Below are 26,383 nucleotides of genomic sequence, written 5' to 3' on the forward strand. Positions count from 1 at the left end.
AGCACCACACACTGGAAGGATCACATTAACAGTCCATCCCTGTTCGTCTGTTAATGAGGTTTCCTAGTCTTGTTCATTCGCGTTATCTCTTCACGGTCGACATGGGCTGCTTCAGAAGGTTTGAAATGCCACTGATGGTACTGTTACTCAAATGATATACAATGACTACCCACATTCGAAGCCATAGAGCTGTTCCAACCGACCCAATCTGCTGTCACTCCAGAACTCTTCTTGCCCTTTTAATACTGTCATGACCACCTCTCGTTACGTCTTGTAGTCGATTGCGCATTATACAGGTGTTCCAAGAATATCGGTTCAGCTTAATACAGGCGGGAAAAACATGAGAACAAATACAGGGTGATTCAAAAAGAATGCCACAAATTTAAAAATGTGTATTTAATGAAAGAAACATAATATAACCTTCTGTTATACATCATTACAAAGAGCATTTAAAAAGGTTTTTTTTCACTCAAAAACAAGTTCAGAGATGTTCAATATGGCCCCCTCCAGACACACGAGCAATATCAACCGGATACTCCAACTCGTTCCACACTCTCTGTAGCATATCAGGCGTAACAGTTTGGATAGCTGCTGTTATTTCTCGTTTCAAATCATCAATGGTGGCTGGGAGAGGTGGCCGAAACACCATATCCTTAACATACCCCCATAAGAAAAAATCGCAGGGGGTAAGATCAGGGCTTCTTGGAGGCCAGTGATGAAGTGCTCTGTCACGGGCTGCCTGGCGGCCGATCCATCGCCTCGGGTAGTTGACGTTCAGGTAGTTACGGACAGATAAGTGCCAATGTGGTGGCGCTCCATCCTGCTGAAATATGGATTGTTGTGCTTCTTGTTCGAGCTGAGGGAACAGCCAATTCTCTAAAATCTCCAGATACTGTAGTCCAGTTACAGTAGCACCTTCGAAGAAAAAGGGACCAAAAACTTTATTGGCTGAAATGGCACAGAAGACGTTCACCTCAGGCGAGTCACGTTCATACTGAGTTGTTTCCCGCGGATTCTCAGTGCCCCATATACAGACATTGTGACGGTTGACTTTCCCGTTAGTGTGGAAAGTTGCTTCATCACTAAACACAATCTTTGAAACGAAAGATTCATCTGTTTCCATTTGAGCAAGGATAAAATCACAGAAATCGATTCTTTTAATCTTATCAGCTGCAGACAGTGCTTGAACCAATTTCAGACGATAAGGTTTCATAACTAACCTTTTTCGTAGGACTCTCCATACAGTTGATTGCGGAATTTGCAGCTCTCTGCTAGCTCTGCGAGTCGATTTTCCTGGGCTGCGAACAAATGCTTGCTGGATGCGTGCTACATTTTCATCACTCGTTCTCGGCCGTCCAGAACTTTTCCCTTTGCACAAACACCCATTCTCTGTCTATACCAACGTTTAATACACCACCTATCAGGAGGTTTAACACCATACTTCGTTCGAAATGCACGCTGAACAACTGTCGTCGATTCACTTCTGCCGTACTCAATAACACAAAAAGCTTTCTGTTGAGCGGTCGCCATCTTAGCATCTACTGACGCTGACACCTAGTCAACAACACCTCAAGCGAACAAATGTACAACTAAATGAAACTTTATAGCTCCCTTAATTCGCCAACAGATAGTGCTTAGCTCTGCCTTTTGTCGTTGCAGAGTTTTAAATTCCTAAAGTTGTGGTATTCTTTTTGAATCACCCTGTATATTTAGTAATGGTATATATGGTCCCTGAGGGGATTTCTGATGCTAGGGACGATTTACACAGAAGGTAATTTAGTATGCTAATTATATCAGTGACATTCACAGGAACTGCTCGAATGCGCGACCGTTGACCTGTATGCAGGCAGTACATTGTCGAAGCAGTGAATGTCGTGTCGGTTCGAAGATTCCTGACATGTCCGCCCAATAGCGGGGGCAATTGTAGCGACAAGATTTTCGTCTATTTCCACAACGGTTTCATACACCAGCTGCTTCCTACGCTGACAGAGGAAGAAATTCAAGCGCATGAGGTCAGATGACTTGGATGGCCAGGCCTCAGAGCCACCTCTGCCGATTCGTCGATTTCCGAAGGTGGCTCTCAGATGATACCTCACGGAAATGGGCTGTCGCCCCATCGTGCTGGAAGTACATCCTTTTGTCTAACATTCAGAGGTACATCATCCAGCAGTTCTGGCAACACATGTTCCACGAGAATGCGATATCTTACTCCACTGAGGAGGTCTGGAAGAATGTGCGCGTCAGTTCGGCTTTGAGCAGTGACGTCATACCAAAGGCGGAGAGACTACAGAGGCTATCTTTGAAAGCAACTAATCATATTCGTAAATAAAAATATGTAGCGTACGTTAAAATTACTGTCAAAGTTCACATGATTAATTACTTAGCCACGAATTATATCGAAAAGAATTGAAGGTAACGAAAATAAACAAGACCATAAACAGAGAAATATGCATGTTTGAAATAATTATCGTAATTTATCCGACCAAGAAAAGCACAGGGAACCTTTAAATGTATTACAGTATAGCGCATGTGAAGCGATGTTGCGAAATAGCTTTTATTTTTAATGATAATTTTTTAATCTAACGGGACTACCGCGAGAAAGTGGTGGTTTTGGTTGGAGAGAAAGTAAAATGTAACATAACAATAGGAACATGAAATAAATAATAACATACATGAAACATTAAAAGAGCAGTAGGATGAAATATTGACAAACCGACACAGAAATTCTGAAAGAAAAGTCGATACACAAGTAACAGCAATTCACAAAAAGTAACAAATTTTGGAATCAATATCTCGCGTTGAACTATATGGGTCATTTCTAGTTACCGATTCCAACGATTCGATCATTCATTATTTATATTGTTTTCCCAGCTGGTGTGTCCATTGAAATGTACTAGGATTTCTACACTTGTAATTGCTCTCTGACTTGCTCTGAAAAGTAGCAAATATTGGAATCGATATTAACGTATTAACTGATGTGGTTCACTTCTAGTTATAGATTCCAATGTTTGTTAATTTTTGTGAATTTTCGTGATTTGAATACTGGCCTTTTTAGGATTTCTGTGTCGGTTTTTGCACATTTCATGCTACTGTTGTCTATACCTCATTATTTATATCATTTTCCCGTTGTTGTGTTACATCTTAGTTTCTCTCCGCCCCAAAGCCCACACTTTCTCACGGTAGTCCCGTTAGAGTCAATAATTAATGTTATAAATTAACGCTAATTAATAATATTACGACTTAGCCGTGCGCTACGCTGTAATTGAATTTAAAGGTTCTCTGTGCCTTTCTTACTCACGCAAATGATGAGAATAATTTATTTCAGACATTTATATTTCCCTTTTATTCTGTTCTTATTTATTTCCATCGAGCGGGGCGGCGGAGTGGTTGGCATATTGGACTCCCATTCGGGAGGATGACGGTTCAAACCCGCATCCGGCCATCCTCATTTAGGTTTCCCGTGATTTCCGTAAATCCTTTAAGGCAAATGCCGGGATGGTTCCTTCCCCAGCCTTCCCTAATCCGAGCTTGTGCCCCGTCTCTAATGAGCTCGTTGTCGACGGGACATTGAACTCTAATCTCCTCCTCCTCAAATCCGTTGTCTTCAATTCGGTTCGATATACTTCTTGGCTAAGTTAATAATGAATCGTTGTGTTTGCAACCGGACCTCAGAGAGAACCATTCATACACAAATCACTTTCCCAATCAGCGACATCGACAGAACAGCTCACTTCAGCAGCACTAGGCAAAAATGTTCCGTAACGTTACAAGTTAATATCAAATACCATATGGTGCTTATCGAAACATATTTGTCTTGATTTTCTTTACCGCCTGCACTGATTTGAACGAATAGTTTCGGAACACCCTGTATATGGGTGCCTCTATATTTTTGATCAGATAGTGTTAATTGTGATCACTGTTTTGTCTCGTTACGAGGACAGCCAAAGGTGAGGCTTTTTTAAATTTATTTATGAATTTGGCCAGCTATGGGCCACAGACAAATTAAGACTTATGGTGTTTCTTTTTCTTCCGTTCTTCCCAGTACTTCTTCATTTTCTCGCCAACTACTCGTCTCTGCTCATCTGTCCACACTCTCTTGGGTCGAGGCTTTGGCTCATCTTCTTCATAGTTTGCGTTTTCTATCAGTAGTCTGAAGTGATTCCTGTCACGTATTGTTTCTTCCGTAACACCCATTTTGTTGGCGTCTTTCTTTACTGTTTCTGTCTATCCTACAGTTTTTTTCAGGTTACTAACGTAATTAAAAATTTTCTTTGTAAACCGTGTTTCTTCCATTCTTTTTAAATGTCCATAAAATTTTAGCCGTCTCTTCCTCATTGTATCTGTGATCTTTTCTGTATTTTTGTATGTCTTCATTTCTCCTTTTAATCCACCTATTTTCCTTGTTTTTCTCAGGGCCTAGAGTTTTTTTTGTATTTTTCTCTCTCTTTTTTCTTAATTAGCCTTTCTTATTCAATGTTAGGCACTCTGATCCATACGTCGCTTGTGTCCTAATAACTGAATTATAATGTCTAATCTTCGCTTGTATGGATATTAATTTCTTATTGTAGTTGTCCTGTGTTAATTCATATGCAAATTCTAACTTTTTTATTCTTTCTTTATTTGTTGTGTTATCCAGTCCATTGGCTTGGATCCACTCCCACAGGTATTTGAATCTATCAACTCTTAATTTTTCCACACTTTGTTTTCATAAACTTTTCTGTATTATGTTTGTGTTCTATATACTCGGTTTTTTCATAGGATACTTTTAGCCCAGTCTTTTCAGCAATCTCGTGTAACAGGTCAAGCATAACTGTTGCGTCTGTTCGGTTCTCAGTTATCAATACCATATCATCCGCAAAAGCTAAACATTTCACTTCAAATTTGTTCTTTCCTTGGCCCATGCTTATACCCTTTGTGCCTCCGTTTTTTAATGTCAGTGTGAGGTTTAATAGAATAGATTTCTTTTATTTCACGCCTATGGCCACAAACTTGTAGGTCCTCAGAGTACCGGTTTCGGTCAGAAATGACCATCTTCAGATCTGTTTTATAAAAACATATCCTAATATACTGGAGCCATAGTGGCATCGCAAAATGCTAAACACAAAATCAGCGCCAGCATCGTCACACATATGTACATGATAGTATACACTGTTGCATATACTATCATTTATACATGCGTGACGGTACTGGCGCTGATTTTGTGTTTAGCATTTGACAATGCCACTATGGCTCCACTATATTAGGACATGTTTTTATGAAACAGATCTGAAGATGGTCACTGCTGACCGAAACCGGTACTCTGAGGACCTACAAGTTTGTGACCATAGACGTTGAATCAAAAAAAAAATATTCTACATTTTCGGGTCACTGTTCTATGCGCAATCATGTCGCAGCTTGAAAGGATTAGTGTCTGACTGGGAACATAATCTCGTTGACGCACTGCGTCGCGGCTGAAAGCCGCGAGCTGGAATAACGGAGCGGGCCGAGCGCAGACGAGGGGTCCTGCACGTGTGCAGCGGGCTAGACTACTGACGGCGATGGATCCACAAAACCAGCGCGGAATTTGCCGCTGACCCTGTAGCGGCTGGGGACGTCCAGGGAGTGGCCGGCAGGCAGACGGTGTTCTGCCAGTCTCTGGAAAGGCGGCCGCGTATCTTTCGCGGAGCCGAGTCTTCGCTTCCCAGACGACCTTGCGGAGGGGTGTGCCCCACAGACAAGGCCGCATCGCTTAGGCACGTGACCGCAGGCGTGCTGTTGCCTGGAAACTGAACGCGCTCGCCGACTGTGCGAACATGTATATCGCTACGAAGAGATAGTGCAGGTGCTTATAGAGAAAGGTACTCAGCTATATAGTCGATCATCAGTGGCAAACATTGTGAACACTTATAATGAATGACGCGTGTACCAAGTATGATATCCTTAAGATGTTAAAACTGATGTGGATCTCAGTGATACACGAGTTGTCGTTTGTGCGTATTACAGCTACTAAACACCAAACGGCCACACTTCTTGGTCGTGTTGAACACTATCGTCACTGGACGAAAACAACGTGTGTACGACAACGATGCACATCAGTTTTAACAACATAAAGATTTCATTCTGCACACACATGTTATTTGATGCAGACGTACACAGTGTACGGCACTGATGATGAGCTATATGCCTGAATACAGGTGTGGCAATGAAATGTTTTTGTAAGTAAATATTTTTAAGCAGCTCATCGTGTACTGAAAGACGTCCCATAAAAAATACTCAAAAACTGCGGAGCACAAAGCATAGAAAGTTTTCATAACTCGTGTATCCATATGACGAGCCATGCCTAAAACTTACAGTATTCACACTAACAACGTAATCGCGCTTACTGATCAGCACAGATTTTGTCCATATTTATGGCATACTCAGGTTTGAACCAGAAATGAATGTGACAGAAGTGGGTGTTCCAGAGAACCAAGCGTTTGAAAAAAATAGTAGTAGTTTTAGTGCGGGCCAGGCGAGTCAAGAGTAATTTATGTTAGCGTAGTTTTCAGCGCAGCGGATAGAGTAAAAAGTGGTAATGCGTAGGTCGCGGTGTGTAATGCATGTATGGAAACCTTTTTATTTTCCATTTTCATGTTATTTACGCTGGAAATAAACCTAAATAATGGTAAGTATAGTGTTTTTATTAACATTTTCGTAAAAGCCATGTGAAGGGAAAGTAAAGGACAACTGCGTTAACTTCCAAGAATGGATTGTAGGCCGCAGGAGTTAGTATATAAAACTAGATACCCTACACATGCTGGAGTGATACTTATCGTAAATACAGAGGAATAAGCAGTTTTCTCGGCATCTTGCATATGTTATAAACGCCGCATTTTTTCGATTATATGGTTCTTTCGAAGTTTCTATATAAAAACAAACTTGGCTTACATTCAGCGCACAGTTTGGCAGCCAACCACGCATAACGCATAAGGTCTCCAAAAATTGGCGAGGGTACCTGGTGATGTACAGTGGAATGTATTCTGATGCAGTCTTCTCGGGACGTGATTTCTTTTCAGCTCTCGATGACATAAGAGCAGTTTTTGAAGCTTTCTGAGGAACTTCTTTACCTGACGATAAAAACAGATATCGCAGGTTTACACTAGGGGAGAAATCAGTTTAATAATGCGCGATGGCAATCCGTCTTCATCTTCAGAAATGCCATGGTATAATTGTGAATTTGTTTGTCCACCGAACGACTTGCTTAACAGAAGAAATTTGTTTTCCTACACCTAGGGTTTTACCACGTCATTCGAACGCTTTTTGTATTCGGCTGTTATATGTGTCCCAGATTTTGATGAAGTAATGACGCCGTTCCTATATTTTGCTTTTGCCTTTCCATTTCATGTCTGTTATGAAAATGCAGGTATTAATAAATACAGCATACCGAACACGATTTCGTAAGTAACGTAAAATTGAAAATAAAAACATAGTTTCCAGCTACGAAATCGTCCCCGCGACCCTCGGATAGCCGTTCCGTACTCTTTTCGCTGCTCTAACCATTAGCTGGAAACTACGCTAACATAAATGGACTCTTTCCAGAAATGCTGTGTATCCTACTCGCTTCCCTTGGCCGTATGGAGCCCCCACTTCCGTCTCTTCGATTCCTGATTAAGCACGACATATACGATAGTCTTGGTCTAAACCCGTAATGATAAGTGGGTGCAACCCTTCTGCTACTCCTGATCTTCATAAACGATTTAGAAGACAATCTGTGAAGTACTCTTAGATTGGTTGAAGATGACGTTGTCATTTACCTTCTAGTAGAGTCATCAGAAGATCAAAATCAATTGCAAAATGACTCGGACAAAATATTTGTGTGGTGTGAAGAAAAGTGGCAATTAATACTGAATAAGGATAGGTGTGAGGTCATCTACATGAATACGAAAAGAAATCCGTTAAATTTTCGTTACACGATAAATCACACGAATGAAAAAACTGTCAATTCAACGAAATACCTAGGAATTACGTTTACGAACAGCTTAAAATGGAACGATCGCATACATAATGCTGTGGGAAAGACAAACCAAACATTGTGTTTCATTGGTAGAACACTTAGAAGATGCAATAGGTCTACTAAAGAGACTCCCTAGACTAAGCTTGTCCGTCCTTCGCTAGAATACTGTTGTGTGGTATGGGATCCTTACAAGACGGGATTGACGGACATCGAAGATTTCCAAAGAAGGACAGCTCGTTTTGTCCTAACGCGAAATAGAGGAGAGAATGTCACAGATATGACAAGTGAACTGGGGTGAAAATCGTTAAAAGGAAGGCGTTTTTCGTTGCGGTGACATCTTTTCACGAAATTTCAATCACCAACCTCCCGCCCAGAATGGGAAAATATTTTACTGAAGCAAGCATGCATAGGGAGAAATGATCATCATAATAAAATAATAGAAATCAGAGCTCGTACGGAAAGATTTAAGTATTAGTTTATCCCTCGCTCTATTAGAGAGTGGAACGGTAGAGAAATAGTCTGAAGGTGAATCGATGCACTCTGTATCAGGCACTTAAGTGTGAACTACAGAGTAAACATGTAGGAGTAAGTGCAGATTCATATACAACATCATGTAAAGGCAGATGGAGGCGAACAAGTATGCGTTCGAGACAATACTACATCTTCGGCTGCTAACCATGATCTGAACATACTGAGAATCTTCGCAGATATGCGATTGTGGCCGCGCGGGGTAGCCGTGCGGTCTAAAAGGCGTCTTGTCACGGTTCACGCGGCTCCCCTCGTCGGAGGTTCGAGTCCTCCCTCGGACATGGGTGTGTGTGTTGTCCTTAGATTAAGTAGTGCGTAATCGTAGGGAGCGATGACCTCAGCAGTTTGGCCCCATAGTCCTTACCACAAATTTCCAATTACCTATGCGGTTGTCTCCAGCAACATATGACGGAAAATGTTCCACAGAGACGAAACTATCGTTGTGCGTGCCCCAGGGAAGCGCAATGTGACCTCTAACGTTCTCAATACATAGATTTGTTAGTGGAGCAGCACAGGACCCGTGGAATTTTCCCAGCCACCCACTAGTCATCGCTGATAGGGCGAAAGCACGCTCTCTGAACGTTCACGACCTTACAGCGAACGACACTTAGTATTATTAAAAACACAATGCAGCTAAATGGATGATCAGACGTAAAAACACTTACATTGTCTAGAACCAAGATGCTACATTCTCGGAATATTTGTTCCATACTGAAGGGGAATATTACTGAATTGTGCCTAACGTCAATCACACGGAAACACTTCGCAACATGCTACATATCATGATCAAGGAATCCCCACATGTGCTCTCCGTCGGGCCTGTCATTAGGTGGTCGACGTAATAGGAAAGCGAGAGAGTCTCTTTAATTTTATAGCTCTTTCATGTAAGTGATACAGTTGTGGGTAAAGAAACAGAAGAAGGCAAGCAAAGAGGAAAAATGTTTACAAGAAAACTACTCCTCTGGTGCTTTTGTGTTCTGGTATTGTAAACTACATATGTGTGTATATATACAGGGTGGAGAAAAATTGTGTCACGAAATTTTAACCTTGGATATCTGATGCCAGTAGGAACCAAATTACTAATGTTGTGTAGGTCGACTGCGCAGTATTTTTAAACACGGAAACTTGGCGCCACGCGCTCCGATTGGCCGTGGGATTGCCCTGTTGCTGTTCGTCGGTTCATACATGCAAACGTCCCTCGCCCCGTCATTGCCCCAACGCGATACTCACACGTGTAGAAGCATTCGTGGTCATGCTTTGTTCAGAGCATCCGGCAACAGGGCATTCCCGTGGCCAATCGGAGCGCGTGGCGCCAAGTTTCCGTAGTTTAAAAATGGTGCGTTGTCGACCTACACAACATTACGAATTTTGGTTCCTACTGTCATCAGCTATCAAGGGTTAAAATTCCGTGACACAATTTTTCTTCACCCTGTATACGACCTACGGTTTCCTTGTGTTAAGCCGAAGAAACCTTATAAACGGCTTCTTGCTCAAATAAATTACTGATTAAAACAAAAAGATATTCGTTGACAATGATATTGCAAATAGTAGTAAAGTATCGTCGTTTGGACAATCGTAAGGAACTGCATACAGTCTAAGACACAATTTACACATAGCAGGCCGGCCGAAGTGGCCGAACAGTTCTAGGCGCTTCAGTCTGGAACCGCGCGACCGCTACGGTCGCAGGTTCGAATCCTGCCTCGGGCATGGATGTGTGTGATGTCCTTAGGTTAGTTAGGTTTAAGTAGTTCTAAGTTCTAGGGGACTGATGACCTCAGATGGTAAGTCCCATAGCGCTCAGAGCCATTTGAACCATTTGAACACTTAGCAGCCCTCTTTAAATGTGGAAAAATATGAGATAATGCCAATGAAAAAAGGGAACAAGTTCGCAGCATGTGATTACAAGATCAGAGGTAGATATCCTGAGAACGTCACATCGTTGTAACATGGATCGATGACCAAAAAAAAATCAGTATTATGGAAGACGAATGGAGGACTAAGTGTCCTGGGAAAGGGCAGTTGATGTGTAAAGGAAATTTCCGACAAAACGCCAGTGTGAGTAATGGAAGAGTCCAAGTGGCACTTCGGGAAGGGTTTCCTCCTGCTCGTGGACTTTAGCGTCTGTTGCGGTAAACGATGGCATGAGTCAGAGGCCGTAACCAGCCTGCCCCTTGGCCTCCAGATAGCAAAGGGTGAGCATCAAGTCTTTCCTCCAACACAAAAAAATATATTTCTAAAGATCTACGCCAGATACATCTATGCGTTTTGTTGCAAATAGAAAGTAACTTATAAAGTTTTTTACGGATACATTTCCACACGTCATTCGTTTGTTGCCCTAAGAATGTCTAGGCGAGACTCGTTTTCTGTACAGTTCTGTTCCAACATTTTTTTCCGTCACCACCACTACAGCATCCTTTTCGTGCCGTAATAGCTTTCACATCACTACCTGTTGAACAGAACACTTTATCCTTAATCGAACCTTACAAAGAAAAGTCAATGACGTATCTGATGGACGTAGTGCACCATCTTGTTGAAAAACACTATCCATGGTAGAAATTACTGTAAATGAGGTGCAACGTAACATGCAGATAAAATGTTGTTGTGATAGTACGCTCACTGAAAAAGAACAGTCCACTAGTCGTGTTGTGCATTAAGCCACACCCCACTGCTAGTTTCGGCCTCTCCCCTGTCTGCTGAATCGGGTTATGTGGGTTCTCCGATCCTAGATCCATAGACTATGCCTGTTTACTTTATCTGAGATGTTAAAAGTCGCTTCATCGAAACAATGAACTTTATTAATTCGAAATGAGTTTGCTGATTGCGAATATCTTGGAATGGGCTGTATTAGGTATTTGGTAGACTACTTTAGCGTCGCTACCTCGCTCGCGTAGACTGTATGGTCTGCAGAGATTTCTTTTGCTTTTCTTTAATAGGATTTTTTGTTGTTCACAAACTGTAACACCTCAACTTTTCACGCTAATTACGGCCATATAAGCATAGTCTTTTCCGAATGTACTTCTGACCAAAAAGTGATTCTAGTAACTGGAGTCCAAAGTTTTTGTTTATCATGCCTTTTGCGTTCTTGTGGAGATATTTCCATAGGAACTTTGGACCCCTAACAAATATTTCTTTATATCTAACCGAGAAGAGAAATAATAATCTTGATAAATTTAGCTTTAAAATTTTTTAATGTAACTAAATATATTCTTAAGAAATTTTCGTCCCCTATTGCTTTTCCTTGGGAGTTGAATTCCCAGAAATACTGAAACTTTTTTTTTTCTTTTTGTTTCTAACCGAGATGTCAAATACCAGTTGTTGGAGATGTAGCTTTAAAAATCCTTTGGTAGCTCTTTGGTAATTATTTGTTTTCAAAAATTCTTTTATCCATTGTGTTACGCCCCTAGTAGCTGAATTTCCAAAAATGCTGAAACACGTATTTGTTATTTTCTGACTGAGGAATCAAATACCAAGTATAAGATCCACATCCTTCCCAAACTTCAAATTTCTCTCCTTAGCAGTTTGGCGTAGGCGATAATGAGTCAGTGAATCAGTCTGACCCTGTTTCATCCCTTTAGGGGTTGAATTTTCAAACAAGAGTGAAACACATATTTTTTTCATCCCTAACCGAGAAGCCAGCCACCAATTTTCAAAGATTTAGCTTTAAAAATGCTTTCGCCATAAGATATTTTCATAAAACATATCACCCCCTATTTTACCTCCTTAGAGTCTGATTTCCGAAAACAGTGACCTGCCTTTGTTTTGTTTCTAACAGAGAAGCCAAATACAAATTTTTATAGATTAGCTTCAAAAAGATTACACAATGAAATATTTCCATAAAAAATTTCATCCATCATGTTTCCCACAGGGCTTGAATAGCCAAGATCAGTGAAAAATAAATTTTTTATTTCTAACTGAGAAGCCTAATCCAAATTTTCATTTGGCTTTAAAAATGCTTCCATAATAAAATATTGCCATAAAATATTTCATACCCTATTCCCCCCCCCCCCCTCCCCTTACGGGTTCAATTTCCAATAACACTGAAACGCGTTAAACAACACTTTTTTTGTTTAGTAACCGAGAAGTCAAACATAAGTGTTCATAGATGTAACATACAAATATTTTAGTAGTTCTTTAATAATGATATTTTTTCAGAAAAGCTTTCACCCACTATTTCACTCCCACAGGTTAAATTTTCAAAAATGCTGAAATACATATTTCTTTATTTCTAACCGAGAAACAAAGTACGAATTTTCGTGGGTCTAACTTCAAAACTGCCTTAATAGCGACATATCTCAAAAAAACCTTCATCCCCTATTTCACCCTCTTACGTTTTAATTTCGAAAAATCTCTTCTCAGATAACGCCTACAGTATTAAGGTCCACATTTTCTCCAGTTTTTGAAGTTTCTATCCTTAGCGGTTTGGCCTAGGCGATGAAGAGTCAGTCAGTCAGGACAGTGTCTTTCTTATATAGAGAAGTAAGATATACTACCTGAACAGGCCGTGAAGGCCCAACGGTACCGACCGGCCGCCGTGTCACCCTCAACCCACAGGCGTCAGAGGATGCGGCTATGGAGGGGCAGGTGGTCAACACACCGCTCTCCCGGCCGTATGTCGGTTTACGAGACCGGAGCCGCTATTTCTCAATCAGGTAGTTCCTCAGTTAGCCTCAAAAGGGCTGAGTTCACCCCACTTGCCAACAGCGCTCGGCAGACAGGACGGTCACCCATCCAAGTGCTAGCCCAGCTTGACAGCGCTTAACTTCGATAATCTGACGGGAACCGGTGTTACCACTGCGGCAAGGCCGTTGGCCATATGATATACTACCGACGAGTAAAATATGAAAATTTGTGCAAGACCGTGCCCAGATCCCAAATTTTGCCCTCATCGCGAGCTGTCGCGCCTTCCTTCAGTGCAAGCTTCCCGGATCGACCCAAACATTTATGTCCCACTTCCTACTTCCTTGTACCTTATACCCCTACATTTATGACTTGATGCTCGCAACATTGCTCCGGATTACTTGGCATTACGGCAAAAGACGATAACATCACTGTTCACGATTCCTCATAGTCACATTCTCACTGGTTCAGGAATCCAGAGTAATGCTGCCAACATCAAGTCACGAACGTAGGGGACTATGGTATAAGGATGTAGATATAAATATGTAGACAGAGTGACCTACGGAAATTTGGGACGTTTTGGGAGGTTTGCACGGAGAGCCAAAGTGATTAAGGCGACTGACTGCTCGCCATAAGTGGGGTTCGAGTCCCGGTCTGGCAAAAATTTAATCAGCGAATGTATTTCAAAGTTATTTCGTACGTTTGTTGATCTCAGGAATGTCTGTTCTTTGACACGTACAAGTAAACCTTATTATGGCAGTCGCTGTCCACCTACAAAACTCCTCACGGCTTGGCCCATCAGACAGCTGCAAAGTTTGCAGCAGCTACACTTTATATGCATGGAGACGCAGCAGTTTGCGTAAAATGTTCACCACAGTGCTCTGTGGTATGCAGTTTACCTGGAAAAACGACGCTTCGATTCCGGCGAACTGCCTTGACATGCTGTACGTGCGATACCGATAGCGTTGTAACTCAGTAAATATCTACCACCTCCTTCTTGGCTTGTCACCAGAACTGCCAGTCTCTTTAAACTTTTCACAGTCTCCATCATTGCTATTCACATCTGGCGGATATCGACTATACGCATTTCATAATTGTCGTTGAACTGTAATAGGCGGGCATGTTTCATGAAATCACATGACACATCGCGTTTACTCATGAATGGTCTGCTCTCAGGGCACATGCAGAAGTCAACCCATAAGAATTTCGTGGATTAAGCTTTTATTTCCAACAAACCACATAGCTGCATCAAGCATAGTTTATATACACACATCAAAAAAAGTTTTGCATCACTCCAGTTCCCAGAACTCCTGAAGACAGACGTGGACTGTGGATATTGTAACTCAGACACAGTACCTTTGACTGTTCAGATATGTCACTAAACCCGCCCAAAGATGTAAACAACCATGCATGAGCAGTGCCTACTAGACGAAGGGAGTCCAACAGCCAATCAGTTCCTGTCATTCCACCAAGAAGGAGATGCACGGCTCGTGTTGTCTGTAGTTCAACCATACCTAGACGGTCAATACCGCGGTTAGATCGCGTCCGCATTGTTACTTTGTGCCAGGAAGGGCTCTCAACAAGGGAAATGTCCAGGCGTCTCTGAGTGAACCAAAGCGATGTTGTTCGGAGATGGAGGAGATACAGAGAGACAGGAACTGTCGATGACATAACTGTCGATGGAATGCCCCGCTCAGGTCGCCCAAGGGCTACTATTGCAGTGGCTGACCGCTACCTACGGATTATGGCTCGGAGGAACCCTGACAGCAACGCCACCATGTAGAATAATACTTTTCGTGCAGCAACAGGACGTCGTGTTACAACTCAAACTGTGCGCAATAGGCTGCATGATGTGCAACTTCATTCCCGACGTCCATGGCGAGATTTATCTTTGCAACCACGACACCATGGACCCAACAACATGCCAAATGGACCGCTCAGGATTGGCATCACGTTCTCTTCACCGATGAGTATCGCGTATGCCTTCAACCAGACAATCGTCGGAGACGTGTTTGGAGGCAACCCAGTCAGGCTCGACGCCTTAGACATACTGTCCAGCGAGAGCAGCAAGGTGGAGGTTCCTTTCTGCTTTGGGGTGGCATTATCTGGGACCGACGTACGGAAGGCACCGTAACGGATGTACGATACGTGAATGCCATCCTCCGACCGACAGTGCAACCATATCGGCAGCACATTGGCGAGGCATTCGTCTTCATGGACGACAATTCGCGCCCCCATCGTGCACAAATTGTGAATGATTTCCTTCACGATAACGACATCGCTCGACTAGAGTGGCCAGCATGTTTTCCAGACATGAACCCTATCGAACATACTACGGTATATTGATAATTTTCACTTATGGACCGTCTGACAGCAACTGAATAAAACACAATTTTAGTGCCATACGCGTTTCGCCTTTATTTTCTGCAAGGCATCATCAGTGGCCTGGAATATGTACATGTGTTAGCTATTTTATTTACATTTTTGTCACTGTGCCTATAGGTTATAAACAGTTCTGGTGGTTGGTATTTCCTATTAAGTAGTAATGTTTTGAACTGTACTTACAGGTTGCGTAGACAGTTTCTTACATATTACGCTCCTGTTGCATTTTTGGTGTTGTTCTTCTTCCTATGAGCGCCAATTTGCTGTTTTTTCCGCATTCCACAGCACTATGCCATTATTTTCATTTATTGTTCCATGTTTGTAGGATGATGGTTGTAGTGTTTTAAATGCTCTGCAAATGTGGAATGGTTTGTTTCATACTTCCAACATCTGATATGTTCTTTGTATCTTGTTTCAAAATTCCTGCATGTCATGCCTATGTATACTGCCTATGCCTATCGAACATGACTGGGATGGACTGAAACGGGCTGTTTATGGATGGCGTGACCCATCAACCACTCTGAGGTATCTACGCCGAATCGCCGTTGAGGAGTGGGACAACTGGACCAACAGTGCCTTAATAAACTTGTGAATAGTATGCCAAGACGGATAAAGGCATGTATCAATGCAAGAGGACGTCCTAATGGGTCTTAGAGGTACCGGTGTGTACAGAAATCTAGACCACCACCTCTGAAGGTCTCGCTGTATGTTGATACAACATGCAATGTGTGGTTTTCGTGAGCAATAAAAAGGGCGGAAATGATGTTTATGTTGATCTCTTTATGTTGATCTCTATTCCAGTTTTCTGTACAAGTTCTGGAACTCTCGAAACCGAGGTGATGCAAAACTTTTTTTTGATGTGTGTAAAAAAAGCAGTATCCTGACTGCTCATCACCACACAGACTAAACCACTACGGATAGAAACTTGAAATCTGGAGAAAGTGTGTATCTTATACTGTAGAAGAATTTTTCGAAATTCCAACCGTAACGGGGTGTAGTAAAGTTCTTTTTTTTGTCGTTATTAACTCAGCTTTCAAGGTATACCTATGAAAACTGGAATTTGTTTCAGTATTTTAGGAAATTTAATCCTATTGGGGTGAAATAATGGGCGAAAGCATTAGCTTTTTTTAAAAAAATCATTATTAAAAATACTAACGTATTTTTAAAGCTTCATCTTTGAACACTGGTATTTGACTTCTCACTTACATACAAAAAAACCTGTTTCAGTGTTTGCAAATTGAACCCCTAAGGGGGGGGGGGGGGGGGGGAATTAGAGGATGAGAATTTTTATGGAAATATTTTATTGTGAAAACATTTTTAAAGCTAAAGCTATGAAAATTTAGATTTGGCTTCTCAGTTTAAATGTTTTCTAAATTCAGCTCCTATTAGGGTGAAATATGGTCAGAGTTATTCTCTCACTCATCATTGTTACCCAGCTTAAACCGCTAGGGATAAAAACTTGAAATTTGGGGAAGTTGTGGATCTTACATTTTATGCATCGTGTAAGAAGGGATAGTCTGAAATTCCACTCCTAAGGGGGTGAAATAGGGGATGAAAAGCGTTTTTAAAGTACGCCGCCATTGAGGCGATTTTGAAGCTATAACTACGGAAACTGGTATTTGGTTTCTCAATCAGAAAATAAAAAATACATATTTCACCATTTTTGAAAATCCGACCACTAAGAAGGTAAAATAGTGGTTGAAAGTTCTTGAAAATAAATAATTACTAAAAACTACTAAAGGATTTTTAAGAATACACCTATGACAACTGGAATTTGACTTCTCCGTTAGAAATAAGAAAAAGCGTGTTTCAGTGTTTCTGGAAATTGAACCCCTAACGGAGTCCAATAGGGGATGGACATTTTTAAGGAAATATTTCGCTACGTTAAAAAAATTTTAAAGCTAAATTTATGAAGATTGATATTTCACTTCTTGGTTAGATATAAAGAAATACGTTTTAGGGGATGAAAATGGTTACGGAAATATCTGCACAAGAACGTGAAAGCTATTAACAAAAACTTTGGACTTCAGCTACCAGAATCGCTTTTTGGTCATAAGTACATTCGGAAAAGACCACGGTCCGATGGCCTTAATTAGCTTGAGAAGCATAGAAGGTGTTGCAGTTTGTGAACAATATAAAAATTCGATTAAATAAAAGCAAACAGAATCTCTGTAGGCCACACAGTCTACGCGAGCGAAGCAGCGGACGCTAAGCTAATTAGAAAAAACTGTCTGTAATCAGGGAGAACATTAGGCTCATCCTGCAGTTCAGTTTCTGTATTACGTTTTGTAAATTAAAACGTCCATTTTCAACATTTACGATGCTTCAGATTCGAAAGGATGAAGCACCCGAACTTCGATTGGGTCTGGTGTGTCGCGATCGAAATGGCGAGTGGCGGGGTGTGTGGACTTGGCAAACGAGATTTCTATAATTTTATCACTTGAATTTCCATCTGCTGAAGCATCTCATGCCGATGTCTAAGACACCAGCCAAATAGACACGGTGCATGCGTTGATAGCAGTTTTTTATGCAGCCATCAGTGCAATTTGAATTCAAATCTTATTCACCGAACGAGTTGACGCGATTGTAAATATGCATAACTCGCATTCCGGAGGATGGTGGTTCATATCCTCGTCCGATCATCCATATATATATGTTTCCCGTTGTTTCTGTTAATCGATCAAGCAAATGGAACGCACATGGCCGATTTCTTTCGCCATTTTCTTTAATCAGAGCTTCTGCTTTGTCTCTTGTCGACGGGTTTTTACACCCCAATCTTCCTTCATTCTTGTTTCAGATGTTATCCAAGGAACTCATTCATGTGATCCGGCGTTGAGAAGCCTTTTGTGGTGCCAACGGAAACCATTTTCAAAACACTTCGTAAAATAACGTGAAACATCAAGTAGCTCTCATTATAATTACCTATGTTCATAGTGGCTTGTAATTGTCCTGAACTTTACGTGTCAGAGATAACAACGTACAGTTCAGTGCCAAAATTACTTCACATGAATTACTGACTGCACTTACACACGAAAACATTAAACAATATACCTAATGCAGCTGTCGAAATTCAAAGACGATACTTTGGAATCTCCGTTCTACCTTATAATTTTGGTAACTAGTTTTCAAAGCTGTTTGAGAATCGTGAGTTAAGCCACGCCTCCCATCCTGCAGTGTAGACTCACAGCGTACATTCTCTCAAAGATTATTTTTAACACTAGCTTTTCCCTCGTAGCTTCACTCGCATACACACATGGTCTTATATACGCATGGTGGTCTGCAACAGTCTGGAAACCTTGGAAGGGTTTTGCAGGGGAGGCTGTGTTGAAAATTATTGTTAAGAAAAAAAATTCGATACGTTGCGCCGTTATTTAGGATAGGAGTTTGCCCATAAGGCCGTCGCGCGTGCAAATTCAAGCAGCCTGCCGGAGACAGTGTCACCAAACTTGCTCTTCATTTGGTTTCCTCAAAGCCTATGTTGTTTTTGCTCACCTAGGAAATTCATCACTCCCGAAAAAAGCACATTTTTGTTGGTAAGGAGCTTTTTTACAAGTGGTATCTCACGGACCCACAAATGTGTGAGAATTACCGCGCTTTAGAGTACAAGTGCTTGACTGACAACAAGACTGCTTAAGTCGGAAAAGGCGCAACGCATCGAATTTTTTCTTAACAGTTATTTCTCATCACAGCCTCTACTGCACCTCCCTTACAAACTTTCCATACTATTTCCGACCACCTTCTGCATACGGGGTATACAGATATTTTTATACAGGTTGTTACAAAAAGGTACGGCCAAACTTTCAGGAAACATTCCTCACACACAAATAAAGAAAAGATGTTATGTAGACGTGTATCCGGAAACGCTTAATTTCCATGTTAGAGCTCATTTTAGTTTCGTCAGTATGTACTGTACTTCCTCGATCCACCGCCAGTTGGCCCAATTGAAGGAAGGCAATGTTGACTTCGGTGCTTGTGTTGACATGCGACTCATTGCTCTACAGTACTAGCATCAAGCACATCAGTACGTAGCATCAACAGGTTAGTGTTCATCACGAACGTGGTTTTGCAGTCAGTGCAATGTTTACAAATGCGGAGTTGGCAGATGCCCATTTGATGTATGGATTAGCACGGGGCAATAGCCGTGGTGCGGTACGTTTGTATCGAGACAGATTTCCAGAACGAAGGTGTCCCGACAGGAAGACGTTCGAAGCAATTGATCGGCGTCTTAGGGAGCACGAAACATTCCAGCCTATGACTCGCGACTGGGGAAGACCTAGAACGACGAGGACACCTGCAATGGACGAGGAAATTCTTCGTGCAGTTGACGATAAACCTAATGTCAGCGTCAGAGAAGTTGCTGCTGTACAAGGTAACGTTGACCACGTCACTGTATGGAGAGTGCTACGGGAGAACCAGTTGTTTCCGTACCATGTACAGCGTGGGCAGGCACTATCAGCAGTTGATTGGCCTCCACGGGTACACTTCTGCGAAGTGTTCATCCAACAATGTGTCAATCCTCATTTCAGTGCAAATGTTCTCTTTACGGACGAGGCTTCATTCCAACGTGATCAAATTGTAAATTTTCACAATCAACATGTGTGGGCTGACGAGAATCCGCACGCAATTGTACAATCACGTCATCAACACAGATTTTCTTTGAACGTCTGGGAAGGCATTGTTGGTGATGTCTTGATTGGGCCCCATGTTCTTCCACCTACGCTCAATGGAGCACGTTATCATGATTTCATACGGGATACTCTACCTGTGCTGCTAGAACATGTGCCTTTACAAGTACGACACAACATGTGGTTCATGCACGATGGAGCTCCTGCATACTTCAGTCGAAGTGTTCGTACGCTTCTCAACAACAGATTCGGTGACCGATGGATTGGTAGAGGCGGACCAATTCCATGGCCTCCACGCTCTGCTGACCTCAACCCTCTTGACTTTCATTTATGGGGGCATTTGAAAGCTCTTGTCTACGCAACCCCGGTACCAAATGTAGAGACTCTTCGTGCTCGTATTGTGGACGGCTGTGATACAATACGCCATTCTCCAGGGCCGCATCAGCGCATCAGGGATTCCATGCGACGGAGGGTGGATGCAAGTATCCTCGCTAACGGAGGACATTTTGAACATTTCCTGTAACAAAGTGTTTGAAGTCACACGGGTACGTTCTGTTGCTGTGTGTTTCCATTCCATGATTAATGTGATTTGAAGAGAAGTAATAAAATGTGCTCTAACATGGAAAGTAAGCGTTTCCGGACACATGTCCACATAACATATTTTCCTTCTTTGTGTGTGAGGAATGTTTCCTGAAAGTTTGGCCGTACCTTTTTGTAACACCCTGTATGTGGTACCTTAATATGCACGCACATCAACGTGTTGGTTGTTTTTTTCTCTGCACCGAACAGTCTTCCCATAAACATGCGACAGACTTTGTAACTAGATATATTTTTTTCATGTTCATAATGCACGAGTAAGTGGAAAATGCCTGTTAGTGTAAACTAACCGTTTTGCGTTCACGCGTCCACATTTAAACACGTGACCTGATGCCCAGGGAAGACTAAGCATTAATGACTTGCCACTTGTACTTTGGAGGTACTACAAAACCTAAAATCATACGACTTTTATTATTACCCGCAACTGCTGTAAATAATTACGCAATGTTGTTCAATACACCGTCCTCAGTCACCAACAGAAATACCTACACTTATACTAGTTACAACATGTATATTCCACATATATTCAACAAGTTTCACAAATAAATGTACAAATATTTCGTTTGTATATGTAGTGAATTTCGCTCTGTACTTTCATCTGAATCCTAAGGAAACTTCCAGTTTGCCTGGGTAAGAGACATGCAAATAGTCGTGGAGAATGCTTCAACTTTTTACGTGCGACAATGAAACAAACAATTTTTACATTTGCAATAGGATAAGTATCTTATGTCGTTTCTTCACCAGTCCTTGATATGCTGGCTCGTTCACCCTTGTAAGCGACGTTCACGTTGTACTGAGATTCAGCAGCCTACATTGTGATTATACGTTCCCCTGTAGCCTTAAGTCTGTGATGTTATTTATAAGCTGTTTCCTTTTTCCACAACTTTTATTTTTTCGTTGAATCTGACCGATAGCCTTCCGTTCCGTTTCATGTGAGACGTACTAGCAACAGTAACTGATTGTCGTTTCGAGAAAAAGACTATCGACGACTAATCGACTACTGTCTTTACATTGAAATGTCTCTATAACTACACGTCAGATAAAAATAAAGTTATAACTCCTATTTGTTTGTCTCTGAGGAGAACATCCAATGATACCACATTTGAAAACCGACCCCCTTCGTGCGTGGGTGAGGGAGGGGGGGACTTTGAAATCTTCAGTAGCCACCCCCGTTTTTTATTGTATATTACGATTGTATTGCAAAGTCTACACACATTTTGTCTGAAGCATTTTCATCGTTTCACCAGAGATGGCGCTGTAATCGGAGGAATAGAAATGGGCACACAATCGTGATTTATGACATGCTAGTCAATGGCCCCATATGGGACCCCACCTCCATGCTGCAAGGACAAGACAAGCCAGTATATCATAACTTCTAATTGGAAACCCCATTCGCAACATTGTATTCCTCCTACATACGGAACAGAGGACTACTCAACGAGCCACTGTGGCCGTAGCTCTAGGTGAACGCTGCTCTACTTTTCCAATTAGGGTAAGTGTTCAAACGTAGTACCGCCAACTTCAATACACTTACTATCCGCTTTTTAAATGATCTTACACAGGACACAAGCATATCTGCGGTAACGTCAGCACAAGCGTTTATGATGCTGCCGACCATGTCTTCACGGCTTGTTGGCACTTGCTAGTACATCTTATGTTTTAAATATCCCCAAAAAGGCCGGCCGGAGTGGCCGAGCGGTTAAAGGCGCTACAGTCTGGAACCGCCCGACCGCTACGGTCGCAGGTTCGAGTCCTGCCTCGGGCATGGATGTGTGTGATGTCCTTAGGTTAGTTAGGTTTAAGTAGTTCTAAGTTCTAGGGGACTTATGACCACAGCAGTTGAGTCCCATAGTGCTCAGAGCCATTTGAACCATGTCCCCAAAAGGAAGCAATCCGGCGACCTAGCGGGCCAATTAATAGGGCAACTTCTTCCGGGCCACCGACCAATGTAAACATTGTCCCGTGCTTCAATTGCGTAATGCTCTGGGTAGCCGTCTTATTGAAACCGCATACATTGTTGAACATCCAGACAACATCCTGTGGTAGTACCGGTAGTTCCTGTTAAAGAAACGATCGATATTGGCGTCCATTCAACTGGCCGTCGATAAAATGCGGACCAATAGGTTTGTTCCTTGTTCCTCATGATGCCGCACCATACATTAACCGACCAAGGACGTTGATGGTCAACTTGCCGTAACCACTGGGGATTGTCTACGCTCCAGTAGTGTATATTACGCCGGTTAAAGCTACCATGGTTAGTCAATGTAGACTCGGCAAAAAATGTGGGGTTGTTGCACTTGTTGACGTGCATATTCACAAAACATTACCGCGTTATGGAGATCCACGCCATGAAGTTCTTGATGCAGTGACGCGCGGTATGGATGATACTTACGACGTTGCAGTATTGTGATTATATTACTCACGGACATATCAGAATTGCCAGGCCCTTATCCTTGGGTTGTGATGCGCTGCCGGTAGTACAGTTATTTCATTAACTTCTCCTGTAACACGTTTGTTTCATTGCCTTTTGCCGACCTGTACTCTGTAGTCAGACATAAAGGCGTTCATAAGCTTGGCAAAGAACGAATGAGAGCGAGCTTTCTCTGAAAATTGCTCGGCGTACAAGGCACTCAACATTTCTCCTACATTCTCTTCTGTGGTTGCATCGTCTACTTATACGTCTGTTCTTCAAATAGGTAGGTGTGCAGGCAATAAACGCTGAGCAAGTATTGTAATGTTTAGACCCGCTGTCTGTTCTACGTCTGCACGATATGTGAGCTCCGGCGGTAGTGTAGTGCCTGTTATGATACGGCGTAGTTCGCTAGACGGTCTGGGAGGCGTGTCGAGTAGTGCCCTGTTCGATATGTCGGAGGAATACAGCAATGCGTAGGGGATTTCCAATTAGAAGTTATGAAATACTGGCCTGACCTGCCCTCGTAGCATGGAGGTGGGGTCCCAACGTGCCGTTGGGTGTTCAAGGGCCACTGAGTAGCGTGTCACGAATTACGATTGTGTAACCATTTCTATTCCTCCAATTACAGCGCCATCTGTGGCGAAACAAAAGAAATGCATCAGACAAAACTTATGTATACGGAAGGGGGATCACTTCTGTCAGCTGCAGCGGAATATTAAGCGGAAATCAGAGGCATGGGGCGAAAATGTGTACCGGACCGGGATTTGAACCCGGGATCTCCTGCTTACTTGGAAGGTGCGGCAACCACTGCGCTATCCGGGACACAGTGGTATGGCAACTGTACAGACTGTCTCGGCATGTCTCACGGCCGATCCATATTCCCACCGAGCGCCACCTATCCACAGTCCCTGTCCATTATACTCCCGTTCGCTACTCAGAGATTCCCACAGGAGGTCGGACGTCTTACGTGCATTCGCACTGAAGAAAGTGGATCCACTTTCTGTCGAAAGAACAAACACGCTCAGACACCACGCAGATCCCACTGAACCGTGGTAAAAATTGCTGTTTTGAAGAGCGCGCCACAGCGCGTTGTGTGAAGCAGTCACCCTCCGTTTCTGGCGGTGGCGCTGCTGTGGCAATCGCAGCTTTGGTGTCTCCTTCTGGAGGGAAAGGGGAAAGGTTGCCTGTTCACGTGCATTTCAGGGGTGCTATTAGCTCGCCAGACCACATTCGAGGGTTGGATTCCCTCACTTCCTCATCGAGCACTCGCACTGCCTGGGCTACTCTCAGGGTGTATCTTCGACGTGGAAGAGCCCCAGCCGCGCCTGTCGTGTTGTTGCCCGTCTGCACGCCGTCACTGCTGCCCGCCGCCGCCGCCGCCGCCGCCGCCGCCGCTGCCGCCGTCGTCTGGTCGCCGTCGACCAGTGCTTGCCGTCGCCGCCGCCGCCCGGTGCTTGTCGCCGCCGCCGCCCGGTGCTTGCCACCGCCGCCGCCGCCTGGTCGCCGTCTCTCGGTGTTCGCTGCTGCCTGCAATCATGGACGCCCCAACTACCATAATCGACACCTCCCCTTCACCTGCCCCCACTGTAACGTCATGGAGTGCTTCCTCTGGGATTAACCCGTCTCATCCACCTCTCCTACTCACAGTCTCCTCCCCATCTATCTCCTTTCCATCACTGTATCCCCACCTGTATGTCGCTCCTGCTCCTACCCCTGCTACTGCACCTGCTGCTGCTCCTGCGCCTGCCTATGTCCCTGCTCCCACCCCCCCTCCCGCTCCAGTCGCCCGCCGAGACGACTTTCCCCCTCTCCCCCCTGCAACTACCACTGCTTCCCCTGCCCAAGTCACCGCCCGCCACGCCACAGTCGCTGCCACAGAGCGCCCTACCCTCTCGTCCGGTGCTACTGCCTCACAGGAGGGCCCTGCCTCCCACCACCTCCCCATCCATCCAGTCCCTCATCCCTCCTCCCAGGCAACACCCGCCAAAAAATCTTCCAAATGGCCCAGTGGCGACCTCTTCTCTACTCCCCCATCCAAAAAGCCACTGCCCGCCCCACCACCCGCTGACCCCGCTATGGATACCATCCCACCTCCCTCCTCTCCAGCCCCTTCGCTGTATACCTTTGTCCTAGCCAACCCTGATCCGAAATTCCTGGATGCTCGCACCCTCACCCTTGAAGTCCGGAAGTACATCACCAGTGCACCAATCTCCCAACTTATCCCTCGCAGAGACTGTTCTCATCAAGTCTCCCTCTCTGTCCTTCCGTACTGATCTCCTCCGGCGCCTTCCCCGCATCACCTTTGGGCCCCACGCATCCCTCACCCCATCCCTACATCCTCCTCTCCTCGTCAGCCCCAACCGCCTCGTCGTCTGCCGACCCTCACTGCCGTCATCACAAAACTTGGCCCTGTGGTCACGGAGGCTGAGGTGTTAGCGGAACTGAATGCCCACCCCGCCGTGGAAGTCCGCTCCGCCCGCCGTATCTACAAATCCTCTGGCCCTACTTTCCTCATCTGTATATTTACAGAGAGTGCCTCCTCTGTCGACCACCTCCTCATGCAGGGCGCCCTGATTTTCAACCGCCGCCACCCTGTTGACCTGTCCCATTCCCCTCCTCAGTCCAACTGCTGCCAGCGTTGTCTTCTGTACAATGACCACCTCACCCAAAACTGCAAGAACCCACCCACCTGCCCCCATTGTAAGGCCTCCCACTTCCTTAAACAGTGTCCCAACCTCGCCTTCCCCCATCCTGCAACACCTGCTATGAACCTCACCCCACCTATTCCTCCAAATGCAAAGCCAAGCCCCCTCCCACCAACCCTAAACTCACTGTCCCCGTTCACCCCATTGACCCACCCATCCACCCTAACAATTCCCTCCGCCCTCCCCCTACAGCAGAAGACATCATCCGGTTCCTCACCATCGTCCTGCAGAACATCCACCCCTTCCAGCACCCCCACACACTCCAGCAGATTTCCCTTGCCGCCCGCTCTGTCTTCCACTTAAACACTTACGCCACCTACTCCCACAACCAGGCCCACTTTGCCTTCACCCGCCTAGACACCCTCGTTTAAGCCCCTCTCTCCCCTTCCCACACCCTTCCCACCCCAAATCTCATGGCGCGTCAACAGCATCGTCTCCTCTACCTCAACATTCGCTCCCTCCCTGCAAACAAATACCTCTTCATACATACCCTCTCCCAGCACCAGGTTGACTCCTTCATCCTTAATGAAACCTTCCTCCAACC

Source organism: Schistocerca serialis, chromosome 2 (genome assembly GCF_023864345.2).
Source record: "Schistocerca serialis cubense isolate TAMUIC-IGC-003099 chromosome 2, iqSchSeri2.2, whole genome shotgun sequence".
Classification (NCBI taxonomy): domain Eukaryota; kingdom Metazoa; phylum Arthropoda; class Insecta; order Orthoptera; family Acrididae; genus Schistocerca; species Schistocerca serialis.